Raw genomic sequence first — 12,975 nt, 5'->3', positions numbered from 1 at the left:
TGGCAACGTACGTAACTGTTGTTATGCTTTAGAGGTTTCAATATGAGACAGGCACCTAGACAGAGACTTACTGCAAATTTGTTTTTATAAAATTATGTAATTCTTAAAGCATTTGAAGTAATTATTTCAAGTGAGCTCCCTGGACACGAGGTTCACTTGTGAAGAGCTGGCGAGTTCCTCACCACACACACACAAATCCACCAGGAACTTTCCCAACAAACTTCCATATGATGGTGTCTGTGGAAACTGGTAAAAACACGCATGCCTCTGTGGTGATCTAGTTTGGATGTTTTGTTTTGAAAGCTCTTTATATAAAGGCCTGTTTTGACAAAGGCCTCTGCCTATGGTAAAGCACTTGATAAAATACAATGCAATATGGAGACTGGTGGTATCCATCTAACCTTGTGTCCTGTTCAGTTACCAGTTTATTGTGTTTCTATTAAATGCGTTATTGCTGAAGTGCAATTTCACAGCCTGTGCTAAATATAAAATTACATTCTGTGAGGCATATGGAAAGGCAACAGCTTCTCGCACTGAGGGTGGCAAGGGAAACCAACTGCTGTGGTGAGTGCTGCACCCTCATTCCTCTGAGGAACGCACCTAAAATCCTTGTTTCCTTGCCCGTTTCTTGACCACCTCCCTCCTCTTTTCCAACATGTTTGCTGTTGTTCTCTTAGTGATGATACTTACGGTTCTGTTTGCCTTTTGGCACAGAAGTCTGGAAGAAGGTAGTTGTTTTCTGAGTCTGTGAGCATCCACAAGCAGTATTACCTAAACTGTTCTGTTTTGAGAAGAAGAATGGACACATGGGATCATAGGAAATTTCTTCACAACCAGTGTTTGTTGCACTGGATGACAGGTATTAATACAAGCTTGGCAGCTCTCATGAGGACATTTGAACAATGAGACAATAACAAGGAAGCAACAAGCATGATAGGTATAATGTAAAAGGCCCTATGGCCATATTTTATAATGCTCCACACTTTGCTTGCCTTGCCTGATGGGGTTTGATTTTCAACAGAAATTGCTTTAAGAGGAAGGGAAGAAATTTGTTTTTTCCCAAGTCTAAGACCTGTTAGGCATCTGTGATAGCGTTACATATCTAAAATCCTTATACTAGTATTTTATTTTTCTAAATAAAAACTACTGTCATCACAGAAAATATTCTTCTTGAGTTCAGGATTTGATAACAGCATCAAACCCAGGCCTCAAAAGTAAAATGAAAAAAAAAAAATCTTGACATACTGAAAACGCATCAACATCTTGAAAACAGCTTTAGCCATTTGTAAGGACCTGTGGAAAAGCAAGAGAAGTTTCCTAGAGTCTGAGGCTTACAGAGAGCTGCTTCCTCCATCTGGGGGATAGTGTGAGAGACAATGTGCCGCTGTGTGATAGCATCAGAAATATGGAGAAGGCTAGTGAGGAAACACGAACACACAAGATATGCAAGATTTATTTTTGTCAACACTGCGCACATATCCTGGAGAGTGGAGGAGCCACTATATCTGTGTTGTAATCTCATCCTAATCACAGCAATTGTGCTTTTGCTAGCTTTGTGCAGCAAATTGACAAGGAAAACTGTTCCAACCACACCTGTACCAATTCTGGAAAATATTGCGGATCACTGCAAAAATAAAGCTAGACCAAGGGCCACTTAGGCATGAGACCCTGTTCTCCTATAAAGTAATCCTTATGCTGGAACGCACAAAAGGATCCACATTGCCAATTCCCACCATGGCTAAAGGAACTGAAGGCGCTTGGTAAAGCTCAATACTGGGCCCATAAGCAAAAGAACAAACATTAAAATAAAAAATTAGACAACATCCCCCTTGTTTTCGACTATGGAACTTGTTAGTCTGGAATTAAAGCAATAACCTGTTTCAGAATTCAGTGTGCAAACATCAGATAACTGGAACTTCTGGACTTCTTCCCTTGTAAAATAGCATGCTAGTCAAATCTGAAATGCCTGTATTTTATATAGACTACATTTTACATGCAAACATGTAAAAAATGCTGTCATGTACAAAACTCCAACTATCCTTATGCTATGCATTAATTCCAGAGAACAGCTGGAGATCCCGTGGAAAGTTTGGTGTGATTACATCTGACTGTAGATCTTTGACTGTTTTAATATACTCAGGTGACCTAAATAGCATTACGCAGAAAAGAATTTCAATTTAAAGTAATTAAGAAAGAGCAATTGTCTCAAGATCAGTTTCTCTGGGAAATTACTGCTCAGAAAAGTCCTGTATGCCTTGTTCTATAGCCATATTCTTTGTATTTCCACACTGTAAATACTCCATGATAAATTGCAATGGAAGCTCGGCTTAGCTCAACTTCTGCTGGCGTGGTGGTACTGCTTCTTGGTCGAGAAAACTGATCTGACTTGCAGTTTTTGGTATCTATGCTTTACTTTTACAGCTGATTCAAATGTATCCACTGCTACTTTAATGGTGACTTTTCTTCAATATAAATTTCTGTCATACTCAACTAATTTACAGATGCAAGGGATATGTTGCCAATTGACCTTTAAAATGTCTCAACCAAACAATCTTTCAAGAGGTGTAAATGAAGATGGTGGGAAATCCCGTCTGCAATTCAGGCGAGTTTTGCTTGAACTGAATTGCTCCTTTGCTCTGGTGTTGTGCCAAGCAAGTTGTCTCAGCATCGCCTGAAGTTACCCTTCCTAGAACGGCTGGTCAGCTGGCTTCACATGTGCTAGATGAGGGCTGTGATCTCATTAAAGCATTGGATTTATTATACAATAGTTCAGCTGTGTTGTTCATGTGCCACAGGTGCCTATTCCTTTGCTATTTTCTCAGGGCTTCTGGAAACAAGAGTAGCTAGGAGTTAGTAATGGGCTGGATGGATTGTGGCCAGTTGTATTGTTGTGGCTTAAAACCAGCCACTTGGTGTATTAGGGCCTGAGGAAATCTGCTACTCAGTTTGCTCTTTGTCCATGCAGAAATACACGTGGGACTGGCTTTTTGAAACTGAAATTGTGGTGCCTCAGAAAAACACCCTAAGGCAGGAATATGGTTGTGAAAATTGCTGGCAGAGGGTGTTCATGAAATCATAGTTTGGATTAAATATTTTGAAATTACCCTTAATTTAAGACAGTTGTAAAAAGCCATTGAACTGCTTTGTGGAATCAGGTAGCTACAATAATATGTGCCTCCACCAAAACTGGACAATCACTGCCCTAAACAAAGGTGCATTAAAAAGTACAGACAGCAAAGTGAAGCTGGGAAAATATGACGGGGAGATAAAGGTAACAAGACAGGGGCACTAACAGTATGATTCTGAGGAACAACACAGCAAAGAGTCCGAAAGCCAAAAGAGGCCTGGGATTATGATGAAATAAACCATCTCAAATGATTTGATTCTTTATATATGTGAGGAAATAGAATTCTGTGCTCTTCTTAATAAATAAAAACATGAAATTGTATTCTAAATTTCTTTTTTTTTTTTTTTTTTTACAAAGCATTCCATACACCAACAATTTTTCTTTAATCTCTGGAATCAAAAAAGACTAAAGGTATGAGTTTCATCAGGGCCCTTATGGACACTTAATTCAATAGCATTACTGGACTTAGAAGCAGGGATAACATCTTAGCTAACCTCCAGATTCAGTCAGCCATAAGCACACTGTAAACCCTTTTTTCTAACTACCAAATTGATGCTATTTTTAAGAAAACCCACATACAGATTATTTTCAAATGAAGACGTTTAAGTGTAGCATTTCATTAAAGAAAAAAGTGACAACATATACTTTAGCTTTCCATTTCATCTTAAATCACATATCTAGATTATTGCAGTATTCTTTAAATTCAGAAGTCCCTTTCCCAAATGGCAGTGAAAATAGCTTTTCTCGTGACTGTTTAACTTCTAAGAAAGCTACCTTTTTTTCTCTTTTATGTCAATCCTTCCCATGCACTGTCATCATTTTATCAGGGTAATAGTCTATTTTCTTTCTTTCTTTTCTCCCTTTCTTCAGTGTTTCTGTCATTTCCTTCACTAATGGAAAAGTACTTGATCCTGCTGATCAGGCCATGACTGCTAGAGCCATGTAAATTTTGGGTGACAATTGTAAACCAAGACTAAAGAACTGAGGGACAAATTCCACATACTTGAATTTCTACCTAAGACTGAGTGGGTTTTGAAGGTGGATTGTTTCCTGCATAGAGTAGTGGACAAATGCTCTGTCTGTAATTACAGATACTTGCATTTTATTAAGCCTATGTAAAGAGCAGGGGTAATATAGAAAAAAAGTCACAGGTAGTTTGAAGGCTGGAGAAAAAAAACTTTCTAGCTGAAGATCTCATGATTAACTTATCAAAAGTTATCCTTACAGAATACACACCCTTTCCATAGCTTTTGCTGTGGTTATCAGCTTTTTTGGTATGGTGTTGAAACAAGAGAGTAGAACCATCTATCATTTTAAAAAAAGAGATATAAATAGGAACACTAAAATTATTTATCATCTATGATGAGTAAATGTAAGTTCTCTTGATTCCACAGTAGATAACTTGCTTGGCTCTTTCCTGTTTGTTGTAACTGCTACGTACATGCTCACAGCATTAGGAAAGTCACATACAAATATAACAAATTATGGCTCTGAGCTGAATTAAAGGCATGAATTAGTTTTCTTCTATCTCATGCATCATGAAATATTGCTATTTTACTGTCTACTGATTATCTATATTATACCTGTCACCTGATAGCAACCACGGTCGTTATGGTAATGTCAAGATTATAATTATAGTCCCTTCTGCAATGTAGTCATACTATGCTAAAAATCGTCTCTTTGAGATGGTAGTGTCCCATGCTTGGTCTCAGCCCAAACACAAATACATTTTTAGATTTTTGAGAGGAAAAGTATTTTGTGTCTGAGTTAGTAACATTCAAGGAAAATTATATACTTCTATGTACATACGCGTGTATATATTAAATATATATAGCCTTTTAGTAACATTCAAGGAAAATTACATACCTATGTGTACATATATGCTTATTTAATTGAAAAATATGTAGCCTTTTGAACTATGGTTTAACTTCATTTGAAATAAACAGAACTTATCAAAACTTCTTATCACTTGCTCAACATCCCTTCGGCTGAGTTTGGGAATCTAAGAGTATAAAAACATGCAGTTATTACCCAGAGATCAAAGTAATCATGTAGGCTTGTTTGGCAGCGTGTGTCAGTGTGGTAGGTAAACCCAGAGCCTTTGTGGTACCAGCCATGGTGCTCGAGGTGTTCTGGCTGCACCTCCTGAGGTGTCTCTCGTGGCAGAGGCTGGTGACCTCTCATGCTCAGAAGCTGATCCGAGAACCAGAGCCAGGGCTCCTGGGAGACATGTGTTTACAGGATAGCAGGTTGTGGGTGGCAGGGAGAGAGTGACTTCCCAGAGAATAAAATGCATGCTTTCAGAGAGTCATCTGATTTCCGTAGAATGTAAGGGCAGAACTCTGAGAACAAATTTTAAGTCTATATCTGGTATCTTCTTCAGATTTTTATTACTATCATTGGTCTGTTTTATTTTAGATTTGGGAGGCAATTGTTCATTTAATTCTAAAGAAAAAAATATTTTCTCATAAGTATACAAATGTATAAAACAATTATCTTCCCAAATGTAAAAACATTCCAGGGAAACGATATTGAAGAATCTGTATGAATGCAACTTGGGGAGCAAATAATTCAAAATAGAAACCCGCTACATGTAAAACTAAGGGTCTTGTAACCATTGTCACATTTAGTAACATCCAACACCATAACATTATGTTAACCTAATTAATAAAATAGCTGAGTATATGTTAATCTTATCTGTAATTTGAAAATAATTATGATCACCATAATCAGTATAGAATGGCACATACAAGCTTTTATATTTATATGAGAAATCTGTAGAAATACAGATTTGTTGTGTTGTTTTGTTTCCTATTCTCATCACTTACACAGTACTGTATTGAAATACTGCTTTTTATTAATTGATTTTAAGAACTAAGATGCTGAGTTTAATATATTTTTGGTAATATTTTGACATCAGTATTTGTTTTCAAGCAAAAGTATAGAAAGCTGTTTGTATACCAGCCATTCCTAGGTTGGCATAGATACCTATTATGTAAATACTTTTATTCAGATAGTCTGTGAACCAACTATCGCCAAGAATGATTATTAAAACATTCAGTGGTCATTCGATTGTCTGTAAATGGCAAGCCAGTGTGTGTGATGCCAGTGGGTGTTGTCGGCAGTGTGACAGCTGTCTCTGTGCCCCTCAGGAGCAAGCAGGATGAGGGCGCCAGCCTGAGCCTGCTCCTGTCAGCCCCCAGCCAGGGGTCTGACTGAGTCATTCTCCCTCGTACAAACCAGTTGCAAAAGGTTGCAACTACTGCAGGCCTCTAACAGCTGCACGTATATGCCACCTTTACACTCTTAGTAGCAGATTTATCCTCATATCCTCACAGCCTTAAACTGGTTTATGTGAAAAGGAATAACAGTAGTGGAATTTCAATTAGTTTGTTAATTATTTAAGGATTAAGGCCTTATTATATAATAATATTTTATGAAGTTTGGTTGATTACTAGAAATTCGTGGAATATCTTTATCTTACCATGGAGTCTGAAGTGGGAGTTTGAAGACTCAACTGGGCATTTGCAGCTAGAAGCTCGTGAATTGATGCCAGTTGATGGAAGTGAACCATGCTTATGAGGTACAGCAGGAAATAACCCTCCTAGCAGTAAAGAGCACAGCTGTGCATGAGAAAGAAAGTTTAAGAAAACTAGATTGGATGTTGTATAGTTCTGGCTCACCAGAAGCTGCCAAGAATGTGAGCCAGACCCAGATGTAGAAGAGACTTTACCTGGTCTTCTGCTGCAGCCTTTTTTATGAGGTTACACCTTTGTTAAGGGGACTGGATTTGTTGTATTCTTGCATATAGGTAGTTCCTACATATATTACAAAAGAAAATGCAGCCCAGGCATCTTTGAGTAAGTCTTAAATTCCAGGTGTGTACACAGAAAACCATTACCCAAAAAGGGTTCCCATTTCATATAGCCTGTTACAAGGAGTTGTGGAGGACCATTTCATGTCTGCTCTGCTATTCTCATCAAAAAGCCTTTGTTACTAAAGGAAGACACCTCCACACACACCGTGTGAATGAAAAATATCTTTCGCTAGCTTTTTTCCTTTCTGGGCACCTCAGGGAATCTTCCAAGCCTTTTCAAATACTGCTCCTTTGAGAGCAGGGATTTTTGTTAGAGACAAATGCCTTCAGCAATGTGAGAGGATTTAGCCTTGTTGTCCTTGATGTCCTGTGAAGTGTGTATTAGCACTGGTCTAGTGCCAGAGCTTTCGCAAAGGCACAGCTAGCTTGCTTAGAGCATCAGCATGGAACTTGACTCTCCATTTTGGAGGGAAGCAATAATACCTATTCCAAAGGAAAATACATACTTTTTTTTTTTCTCCCATTTTTGAATGAATTATCAAAGGAGGAGTTTATTGAGAGGCACAATGAGTAATTTCTTCCCCTTATTCAGCTGTATGTCTAGATAAATAGTCAAGACTAGCTGGACAATTATATTAATAGCAGCTGCCTGGGCCGCCTTTTGCTACATCACACAATTGTGTTCAGCACACAGAATTACTGAGGTCAGGAAAAGAGCAGCTAGATGGCACTATGGTCCAGAGAGATTATGTGCTGCTGGTAAAGGAGATGAAGCTGTGCAAGTCCTCTCGTCTAAACAGCCTCTAGAATTAGATAGATAGATAGATAGATAGATAGATAGATAGATAGATAATCAGCAAAACCAGGGTCAGAATTCCTGAACTGGAATTAGGGAAAGAACAAACTTGCCATTGCTATAATTATTTAGCTTTTAGTGTGGGGGGTTTTTGTTTGTTTTATGGGTTTTTTTGTTTCAATATTAGCAGGCTTAAACTTAAGCATATAGACATGAAAGAGATTACAGATGTAAAATGGCTTTAAGGCCACCTACACAGATAAAACTGTAAGAAATAGGTTGTGCATCCTTGCCTCAAAAATCTTAAACATATTTGTGCTTTTTAAACATACATTCAGATACTTCTGCTCAAATATGATAATAGGTATGGAAGTAGATAAGCAATGAACCACATCTGTGCAGTTAGAGAAAACCAATCTTACTGGGTCCAGGGAGCTAGAGGGGGAAAACTTGCACCCCCACCTACTCATGAAACTTTTCTTTGTTGATTTTTTAAGGATAGACACAAAGATAACTGCACTGCCAAAGTATAAATTTTGTATAAGCAAATATCTGAGGCAGTTATAGTAGGACACTTATTAAGTTATCTTTATATATGTATATTTCAACTTTCATATGTCAGTTTTCCCTATCTCTATTCTTAGAAGAAAATTTGTTTTTTACCAAGTTATGCTAGTTTTTAGTTAACTAATAGAGGTAATTCATCCATTTGTATTTTTATCAGAAATAAAAGTCAGACAAGAATGTATTAATATAGTTTTTATTAAAATTATAAGGCCAGTCAAGCCTTTACCTCATCTATAGTTAGTATTTAAGAGTACAAGTACGCAATTTAAGCCTAAGAATTCCTTAGAAGAATGTTGAAGTTATTCAAACATAAAACAAATCAACAAAAATATCTCTAAGCTTTCGAAGTCTGGGGAGGTCTTAGTTAATAATGAGTTTAAAGAAGGTCTCAACATTTGGAAGTACATAAAATCCAGGCAGCCAAAGAACTTTGAGTCTGTGGTGGAGTCAGCCTCAAGGCTTTTTCATTAGTGTACTTTGCTTACGCAATGGAGGGGCCTGCCTTGCGGCATGCTGCACTTGAACCAAGGTCTGTTGCAAAAGGAAGAGGACTTTTTTTAGAGGAGTTCAATAGTTGTTGGTTTAGGGGTAAGGTGTTGCAATACAAAGTCGCAAGTTACAGAAACATGCATCTGTTACAAAACAGATGCTACAAATTACTGATTTCGTAGTGGTTTGTCATGGCAGAAGGTAAGTGTGGAATACAAAACTATTCCTTCAGGGTTCAGTGTGTCATTAACGTGATAGTATGGGTTATGGATGGGCATGTAACTAATCTGGAAATGGCAGAAAAGCTTCAAGGTTAGTAGCTGGTAGGTAGGCACTTGAGGAACTTCTGGGGAACTTGCAAAAAACACTAACAAAATTAAATTAAAAGCTTCATATAATTACGGAATTTTAATGCTTACACAATTGCAAAATTGCATATGAAGAAGGTCAGTGAGACAAGTTCATAGAACTGCAATCCTACAAGGACAGTGTTAACAAACTAGCAGCTGGAAAAGAAATAGAGCCAATGAGTAGGAATGAAATTGAGAAAATAGGATCGGGAGGAACATGAGAACAAGGCACTCCCTTGGAAGTGAAAATGAGGTAATGGACATAGCCAACATGAAATACTGGGGGGACTAGGAAGTTTATCAAAGATGGTTCAACAGTCTAAAGAGAGTCAATCTGTAGACAGAAGGCATAGTAGAAGAAGATCAAAAGTTCTATAGAAAGTCTGCAGAGAAGCAGGTCCATACTAATTGGCAGCAGAATTGGAAATTTGAAGAATCAGGCTATTAGAACAACCATACACTGGAGTGGCAAAACAAATTACCCTTGGACTAGCAAAGAGCAGAAAGTCAATTACTTTTAACATGGCACTTTCTTTAAAAATAAGAAAAAAGTGTAAGGAATTTCACAGCAGTTATTTTTGAGATCTTCCTACCATTTCAAGATAAACTGAATTTGTCAGCTCCTGCTTTACTGTGTATTTGATAATTCAGGAGTCCTTGCCAGCTCCTGTGTTTAGTGTCAGAATGCTAGGAGGACCTACTTCAAATGGGAAAAATGCTGCTTCTCAAGGGATGGAAAACATAAATGCCATCCATGACCAAAATGCCTAACTAGAGGGATTTAGGAAGAAAATTCATCATAAATTATAACAAATTATAAAATCTTTTCCTTCTGTCTACAACATGGGAAAACTCTAATTCCTGTTAACACCTTTTAGGAACACCACCTACTAGCTGGTCTGCCTCCATTTGCATTGAATGAGCAACTGCCATAGATTGCCCAGAAAACTGTAGTAGTATCACTCCTCCAACTTACACTAAGACATGGCAGATCATGAGCCTTGTTCTTAATTAACTGTGGATTACCGCTGCTTTATTAAACCACCAGTCTTTATTTTTTTATTTATTTTTAATCTTGTGGCAATCATACACAGTTTTTTCTTTATGGGGATCATACTGTGCAGTTTGCCATTCAGCTGTGAACTTCTGAGAACTGACTGTAGGTTTCAGCCTTCAAAAGCCCTAAGAAATACGGTAGTGCTGATACAGGACTTGTATAGCTGTGAGTTTTGCTTTGTGCCACCTCAGCAACAAGGAGCAGGACTGTCCACAGAGTACTGTCTGACCTAACGATACTTCTGTTCTTTCCTTTTTTTGCCATTCAAGTGCTTTCCCCCTAGAATTCAAGGAAACTCACATTTTTTTTTTTCTGATGATGTGTCAAATCCTTTTAAAGTAGCGTGGATGTTGGCTGAACCTTCTGGAGGTTCAGTCTATAATGGCTAAACTGAATGAAAGCCAAGAAGTTCTCTTATGTCTGTTATAAGTCAAGGGTCATGTTGTATATGGAGCAAAATACATGTATGGTGACAGGAAGCAGACTTTTCCCTATGTTTTAAATAAACAATAGCAGGTCCAATTTCTAGTTATTGGTGATAGGAAGATCTCCTTGTTCCATCAGATTTCTGTTTCCTGTGACACTCTATAAGGTACATCTCCTTCATGTTTGCTGGCATTATTTGTATTTTCTAAATGTGTGATGCAGCAAATTCTTAAAAATAACCATCAACTTTGTATTTGTTTTCAAGAAAATGCTGACACTAAATAAAGTACTAATTTTGGATTGCAGCAACTACCCTAAAATAAGCACAGTCAGCAAGAAATCCAGCATGAGTGCTTTTTTAATTTAGTGTCATAGGTGAACTGAAAAAGCATGAGCTGCTGAATTCAGTGTACTTTAAATCTGTGAGAATGTTTAAAAGTAATTATTCCAAACACTATTATTTTTTAATTGCTTACCATTTATTGAAACTGCTTATTTTACTTCAGTATCCCTGGATTAGTTTATCTACCAGATGGTTTATCAAACCAGTATATTTTAATGGAAAACTGCGATATATTTGTAAAATACTAGAAGTTATAGGTTAAATATATTTTGGCTGGTGACTCTTCACAGGAAGTCCAAACAGGGCCTATGAAACAGGTGTAGAGCATTGAGTCTTCTAGCAGGAGACACAGACAGTGCGTGAAAATATTAACATTTCTCATCAATTTTAATTTCTCTGGATTAACGAACAATTATTTATTACATTGAAAATAATTTCTGAGCAATACTAGGAATGCATTAGAAATATATGACATTATAATGGAATTTTGAATAGGGTCTTCATTGACATAACATTGTGCACTGTACTGATTTGAAGAGTGGATTAGAATTTCAGATATCATTATAAAGGCATTTTATACTGCAACAGTCTGCAATGGGCTGCCCAGGGAGGTTGTGGAGTCTCCTACCCTGGAGATATTCAAAACCCACCTGGACACCTTCCTGTGTAGCCTCATCTGGGTGCTCCTGCTCCGGCAGAGGAATTGGACTAGATGATCTTTCCAGGTCCCTTCCAATCCCTAACATTCTGTGATTCTGTGAAAATCGCTCTTCCACTTAAAAAAACTGTTTATTGTAAATTAATTAGTGTAACATTCTTGGAAGGTGCCAAATTAATTATGTTTGTTTATTTCAATCTTCTGTGAATATTTGCTGCAACATCCATTGCAAATTACATGACAGATTCCCAGCCCTGCCCCAGTTATTCCCAGAGATGCCCTGGCATAGCTGCAGTGATTCAGCTCCCATGTGTCTTCCCGGCTGCCTGCTGAAGAAGGCAGGCTGGAGAGCAGGACAAGAGCTGAGGTTGAAAGACCATTTCTCCGCAAGTGACTCCTGTCTGTCTGCCCAAGCATCTCTTCCCTTTACAGCCTTGAAATTGGCTGCAGGTTCCGCAGTTGCTCCACATCCATGAGACACCTTCCTGGGAGCAGGAGCCTTCCTTCCAGGGCCTGCTGCATGAGGGAAGGACAGGAATTCCCGCTTGGTTCTCACTCATTCTCTGTTTTCACCCTGACTGTAAGCTCTCTGCAGTAATGTGGCTCTAAACTACAATATTTCTGTTGTGAGCAGAAATGTCTAAAAAAACTTGCTCCAGCACAGGTGAGGTCTAAAGAAGAAAAGACAAGAACATTCATAACCAGTGGAAGAAGCCAGAGAAAAGAGCCTCGCCTCCATGCCTCTGCTCTGCTGTCTGCAGCACCTGAGTGAAGTGGGTACTAATTTGACCAGGCACATTCCTTTTCCTTTCTGTTCTAGTCTAGTCTTGTGATACACAAGAGTGATTCCAGCAAAAAATAAAGAAGGGGCCAATATCTAACAGTGATGAGGTGACTTGGAGGTGACTTGGAAGGAATAGCTATGAGCAGAATATTTTTTGGAAAAACAAAGGGCCTTGCAGATCTCCACAAGATACCAGGAATGCAGGAAAAATTTTTATATTCCTAAACATTCAACTTCTTACACGACCGTGATGTTAATTTTATATAAATACATTATTGAAGAAATAATGACATGTGGGAGGATTTCCATTTCCTCTCTTTTACAAGGGTATTTCTAAAGCTTTCAAACCCTCATTAAACAGCTGTCTGCTCTTAGTACATACGTACAAAACGTGTTAAGAGCTATTAAAATGTGATTGCTACAGTAAAAGTTTTTTAGAGTTTTTTTTACACAAAGCCTATAAGCCTTTGAGTTCATGGGTTCATGCTCTACCAACTAAGGGGAGTATCTTCTAGTACACTTCTTATGTAATGATAGTAAGGGGTCTTTAGGCAAAACTAG

This window comes from Nesoenas mayeri (assembly GCF_963082525.1).
Source record: "Nesoenas mayeri genome assembly, chromosome: 8".
NCBI lineage: Eukaryota > Metazoa > Chordata > Aves > Columbiformes > Columbidae > Nesoenas > Nesoenas mayeri.
The sequence above is the reverse complement of the archived record's forward strand: the minus strand, read 5'-3'. Positions refer to the sequence as shown.